At 39.6% G+C, this 6290-nt stretch overlaps 1 pseudogene; it reads left to right on the top strand.

Annotated features, from left to right (window-relative positions):
- Window positions 1-4721: 4721 nt before the first annotated feature.
- Window positions 4722-5230, top strand: LOC119542912 (annotated as a pseudogene).
- The last annotated feature ends 1060 nt before the right edge of the window (window positions 5231-6290 follow it).

The following is a 6290-nucleotide window of genomic DNA, read 5'->3' as shown; positions in this document are numbered from 1 at the left end:
AAAATTTTAGTTTGTCTGCTGCTTCTCTTGTGGTTCATCTGCATAAAAACCAGGTGAGAGGCCTGGGTACGCTCCTTAAATTCATTGTACATCTGATTTCTAAATATTGGATCCATCCCACCTAGCAATTCAGAATATTGGGACTCTAGGTTCTTATTGGGTATCTTCAAAAGTCTGCTATCTAGCTCCCATCAGAAGCTTGACTGAAGGGGGTGATGTCTATGAAAGATTATATAACTCAAATATCAGACGTTTTCCTTAAGTATTCCCTTAAGTATCTGTTCTTGTCTCCAACATGGAACACCATAGACCTCGTGGTGCAGTGCGGTCGCAGTTGATTCGTCTGGGGGGGGGGAGGTGGCGGCCGGTTGCTAAATCCTAGGCTCCCAGGATTGCTCGGAGGGTACCGGCGGCGGGGGCTCTTTCCCGGAGGCGAGGGCGAGGCGGGGGACTTGGCCAGGTCCCCGGCGGGGTGGCGTGCAAAGTATGGAGGGCGGCGAGAAAGGAACAGGCGGGACACGGTTCTTTTAGGGTGAAGAAGCCAAGAGAGAGAGTTTATTAGGGGAGAGTACAAGCTTATATCGGGCGTTTAGAGGGCGGGGTAGCTGTAGAGGTTAAAGGCTTGGATTGGTTCTGAGAGGGCGCGGAGGTTGATTGAAAAGGGGCGAGAGTTGCTCCGGTAACGGTGTCTGGCAACAATGTATGCGCACTGGTGGTAATGGGAGTTGCACTGGCAACGGGGAGTGTCCGGGCAAGATAAGGGGGTGGGGAAAAGGCAGTTCCCTCCGGCAAGCCTCCCCTAACAGTGTTATTTTGGGTGAGGAAATGGGGCCTGCCTCCGGCCTCACTTTCCCAGGCCCGGGGGGCTGCAGAGGGCGCTGTCGCCCGTGCCCACCACCCTCCCCAGGGGCTGATCAGGTCCCCCAGCCCAGGCCCGCCAAGTTGAAGCACGTAATCAGTGTCCCGCAGTGCAGGAGAGCAGCTCTCTCCGAGCAAGTGAATACAGCTCAGCTTAGCTCCAACTGGGGTTTTAATTAACAAATGTGGACTGCTCAATACAAGCTATGAATCCCTAACAAGCAGACAGAGGCTTTTGGTGATGACTGACCTTGGAGAGCCAGAAGGTGGCTGCAGACTGGCCCTGAGGGGGCTTTCTGTCCCTATTTTGGCTCAGTGGAGAAAGCCTCAGCCATTTTCAGTTCCCAGCATTCTATCCCAGACAAGGGTGGTGATAGCACAGGCAGAGAGAGACCGTTAAAATGCTAATGACCTGCCCTTAGTGGGTCTGTCTTCCCTAAGAGGAAAGAGAGTGGGGCCCAACTCTACTACCTGCCTTCCATTCAGGACCAGACCCCAGAGCCTTGGCAAAAACAGCCACGGGCCACACCTCCTTCCATCAGTTTGGAGTTATAGGCTGACACACGCCACCTGCTGGGCAGAAAAGCACAGTGACTTGAGGCCTCACAATTTTCTGAGACACACCTTAAGGGAAACCGGATACTGAATATTTCTTCCTTCTGGGACCAGAGCCTGTTTTGGTCTGGGAAAACCTGATTGGGGGAATCAAGGAAACCATGCCTAGAGAAAAGAAAACTACAATCTACACTAAGAAAAACAAAGTTATGGCCCAGTCAAAGGAACAAACTTACACTTCAACTGAGATACAGGAATTTAAACAACTAATACTAAATCAATTTAAAAAGTTTAGGGAAGATATGGCAAAAGAGATGAACAATATAATGAAAACACTGGGCCTACATAAGGTAGAAATTGAAAGTTCAAAAGACCAACTGGCAGAATCTATGGAAATGAAAGACACAACACAAGAGATGAAAGGCACAATGGAAACATACAACAGCAGATCTCAAGAAGCAGAAGAAAACACTCAGGAACTGGAGAACAAGGCACCTGAAAGTTTACACATGAAAGAACAGATAGAGAAAAGAATGGAAAAATATGAGCAACATCTCCAGGAACTTAAGGACAAAATGAAAACCAGGAATGTACATGTCATTGGTGTCCCTGAAGGAGAAGAGAAGGGAAAGGGGGCAGAAGAAATAATAGAGGAAATAATCAATGAAAATTTCCCATCTCTTATGACAGACATAAAATTACGGATCCAAGAAGCATAGCATACCACAAACAGAATAGATCTGAATAGGCCTACGCCAAGACACTTAATCAGATTATCAGATGTCAAAGTTAAAGAGAGAATCCTGAAAGCAGCAAGAGAAAAGTGATCCATCACATACAAAGGAAGCTTCATAAGACTATGTGCGGATTTCTCAATAGAAACCATGGAGGCAAGAAGGAAGTGGGGTGATATATTTAAGATACTGAAAGTGAAAAACCACCAACCAAGAATCTTATATCCAGCAAAACTGTCCTTCAAATATGAGGGAGAGCTTAAAATATTCTCTGACAAGCAGACAATGACAGAGTTTGTGAACAAGATACCTGCTCTACAGGAGACACTAAAGGAAGCACTGCAGACATAAAGGAAAAGACAGGAGTGAGAGGTTTTGAAAACAATTTTGGGAGATAGTAGCACAACAATGTAAGTACACTGAACAAAGATGACTGTGAATATGGTTGAAAGAGGAAGGTTAGGACCATGTGGGACACCAACAAAAGATAAAAGATAAAGACTGGGACTGTATAACTCAGGGAAACCTAGGGTGCTCAACTGTTGCAATAAAAGGTACAAATATGTTTTTACATGAGGTAGAACAAATGAATGTCAACATCACAAGGTGTTAAAAATAGGGTGGGATTAGGGGGAAAATACAATCAATGCAAACTAGAGACTATAATTAAGAGAAACATTGTATTATGCTTCCTTTAATGTAACAGAGGCAATATACCAAAGCTAAATGCATTGGGGGTGGGGGGATAGGTCAAGGATATGGGACTCTCTTGGCATTGGTGATGTTGTTTGGCTCTTTATTCTAGTTTAGGTTAATGCTATCTTTCCTTTTGTTGCTTTCTAGCTGTCATACTTTTTTTCTCTCTTTTTTCTTTTTCCTTTGCCTCTCTGCCTTCTTTGACTCTTCCTCCTTCTTTGTGGAAGAAATGGAGATGTCCTTATACAGATACTGGTGATGGCACTGAATACATAAATACATGACTATACAGGGAACCAGTGATTGTTTACCTAGGTTGGAATGTATGGGGTGTGAACAAAACCATCTTAAAAAAAGGGTTTGATGAAGAAAACTTGAGGGCACTATATTGAGTGAAATAAGACAGAAACATCAAGATGAATACTGCAGGGTCTCACTGATATGAACTAATTAAAATATATAAACTCATGGACATGAAATATAAGTTACCAGGGTATAGAATGAAGCTAAAGAATGGGGAGTGGTTGCTTATTGGCACCATGTTCAACTAGGGTGAACGTAAACATTTGGAAATGGACAGAGGTGATGTAGCATGTTGTGAGAATAACTAACAGTGCTGAAAGGTGTGTGAAGGTGGTAGAAAAGGTAAGCTCAGAGTCACATATGTCACCAGAAGGAAAGCTGGAGGTTAAAAGATGGGAATGTATAAAATGGTGAATCTTGTGGTGGACAAAGTCCATGATTAACTGTATGAATATTAGAAATCTCTCTCACAAACTAGAACAAATGTATGACACTATAACTAGAAGTTAATAATACAGAGGCATATAGGAAAAAAATATATACCTATTGCAAACTATATGCTACAGATAGAAGTATTTTAACATTCTTTCATCAACAGTAACAAATGTACTATACCAAAACTATGAATCAATAACAGAAGGGATTGGTTAGGGATATGGGAGGATTTGAGTTTCCTTTTTTTTGTCATTGTTTTTTTCTGGAGTAATGAAAATGTTCTAAAAATTGAAAAAAAAATTAATTGTGATGATGGATGCACAGCTGTATGATGGTACCATGGGCAATTGATTGTATACTTTCGATCTTTGGATAGTTGTACGGTATGTGAACAATCTCAATTAAAGAAAAAAAGACAGATGTGAGAAATGACAATGTTTAGTTTCTCAAAACCTACATAGTCTGGCACAGAGTAGGCGTTTAATAACAATAGGTATCTATTAAATGAAGAAACATATTAAATTTTAATCTTAATTTGGTGACCAATATAAGTTGTTGGTGAAGGCATTATTCATTATTATTAAGTGATGATAATTAATTCATTAATTCATTCAATAAACAAAAATTCTATAGGTGACAGTGCAAACACAAATAAGAGAATGCTCATTACTATTTAAGAAGAAAGTTTGAGAGAGAAAAGTAACTTTTAATTTTTTTCAAGTTTTAAAACTATTTCTCTGATTATAAAAGTAAAACACACTTTTTGTAAAATATATAGGTGTGAAGAAAATAGAAAAGATATGAACAGCCCCCAAATTTTAAAATATTATTGCATTTAATAATATAATGAAGATATAGATTTTTATTTTAAAAGTGAGATTTTACTATATGTTCTGCTCTGTAATTTTTGTTTCATTTAAAAATATATTGAAAATAATTTTCTGTGTGAGTATACAATTCCTTGAAATATAATTCTTTGAATAATTAAATTGCATTTTATATACAAGTTATATATATAGGTTTTATATATATATGATGTATACATTGTATGTATGTAATCTAATTAATCAATCCCACACTAAAGTACAGTCAGCTTTTTATACCTCCAGTTACTGGAGTCAGTCCCCTCCCTGTGGCGAAATGGCTGTTCCCCATTGGGAGCTCCCTGTTGGCTGTTTTCCCAAATGGCCACAATGCAGTTTATGTTGCACTGGGCGTATGCTGCTTCGATTGCAGAAATGGTTTGTTCCACTGTCAGACAAAGAAGAGAAAATATCACAAGGGAACTTGTTCCAACTGTTTTAGCACACAAACCTAAAATGTGCAGCTTTCTTGAGTAACAAGATCCTGAAGATTGTTTATAAGAGATAGGCTAAGCTGGTATTCTTGCTGTGCTATTGAGAATCAGGACAATGAGCTAATTATCCTGGAAATAATTCATCATTAAGGGAAGGTACTTAACATGTATCTGGGGTGTGTGTGAACCTTATATCTCCTTTAATTTTGAGAGGGCTTATTTTATTTTGGATGACTTTCTCTTGTGTGGGGAAGTTTAGGAAACATCCAAGAATAATTCCTTGAAGGCAATTGAGCAGGCAGATCTACTGCAGGAGCCACATCATGAATATTTCAACGTTCCTGTGTTCTAAGTGACTATTCCTTGTGTATTCTGAATTTCAAAGAGAAAATAAAGAGCAGATTTACTTACGAAAGAAAATATCCTCATTTTGGTGATACTGGTTATCTTGTAGAACAGTAACAGAATATTTCAGAACCAATACTTTTATAATTGTATTTTTCCTGTTCTCTAACCCTTTTCATATTTTGATTCCATGTGTGATCTTGATATAGCTTATCCCTGTCCACAGCTGATTATTTAATCTCTTCCTGAAAAAAAAAAATATGACCTTTAAACATTTTTGAGTAATATTTGTGATAGTTTGGATATATTATGTCCTGCCAAAAGCCATATTCTTTAGTGCAATCTTGTGGGGGCAGACTTACTAGTATTGATTATGTTGGAATCCTTTGATTGAGTGTTTCCATGGAGATGTGACTCAATCAACTGTGCATGAAACATTTGATTCAATTATTTCCATGGAGTTATGGACCCTGCCCATTCAGGGTGAGTCTTGATTTAATCACTGGAGTCCTATAAAAGAGCTCATAAGAAGAAAGACCTCAGAGCAGCTGAGAGTGACATTTTGGAAAGCAGCTGAGAGAGACATTTTGGAGGTGGTCGTTGAAAGCAGACTTTTGCTAATGCTTCAAAGATGCTAGCCCAGAGTTTGCTCCAGAAAAGCTAAGAGAGGACAAAATTCCCCAAGAGCAACATTTTGAAGAATGAACACGAGCTGAGAGAGGAGCTGGAACACAACCCGGGATCAGCAGATGCCAGCCATTGGCCTTCCTTCAGTGAAGGTATTCATGTTGATTCCTTTATTTGTACATTTCCAAGGCCTTCATGGTGTAAATCTGTAACCAAATAAACCCCCTTTCATAAAAGCCAATCCATTTCTGGTATCTTGCATAATGGCAGCATTAGCAAACTGGAACAATATTTCATCTTAAACACATATGTGTTATCAGTAATGCACTGTCTGAGATTAATCTTCTAAAGAAAAACCTTGCAATTGTTAAAATGCTTACCAAAAAATATATAGCTGGAATCTGAGGTCAAAACAGGCAGTGTCAAAATATGTAGTGTAG

This window comes from Choloepus didactylus, chromosome 8, assembly GCF_015220235.1.
Source record: "Choloepus didactylus isolate mChoDid1 chromosome 8, mChoDid1.pri, whole genome shotgun sequence".
Lineage (NCBI taxonomy): Eukaryota > Metazoa > Chordata > Mammalia > Pilosa > Megalonychidae > Choloepus > Choloepus didactylus.
Note: the sequence above shows the minus strand (reverse complement) of the source record. Positions and strands in the feature narration are given on the sequence as shown.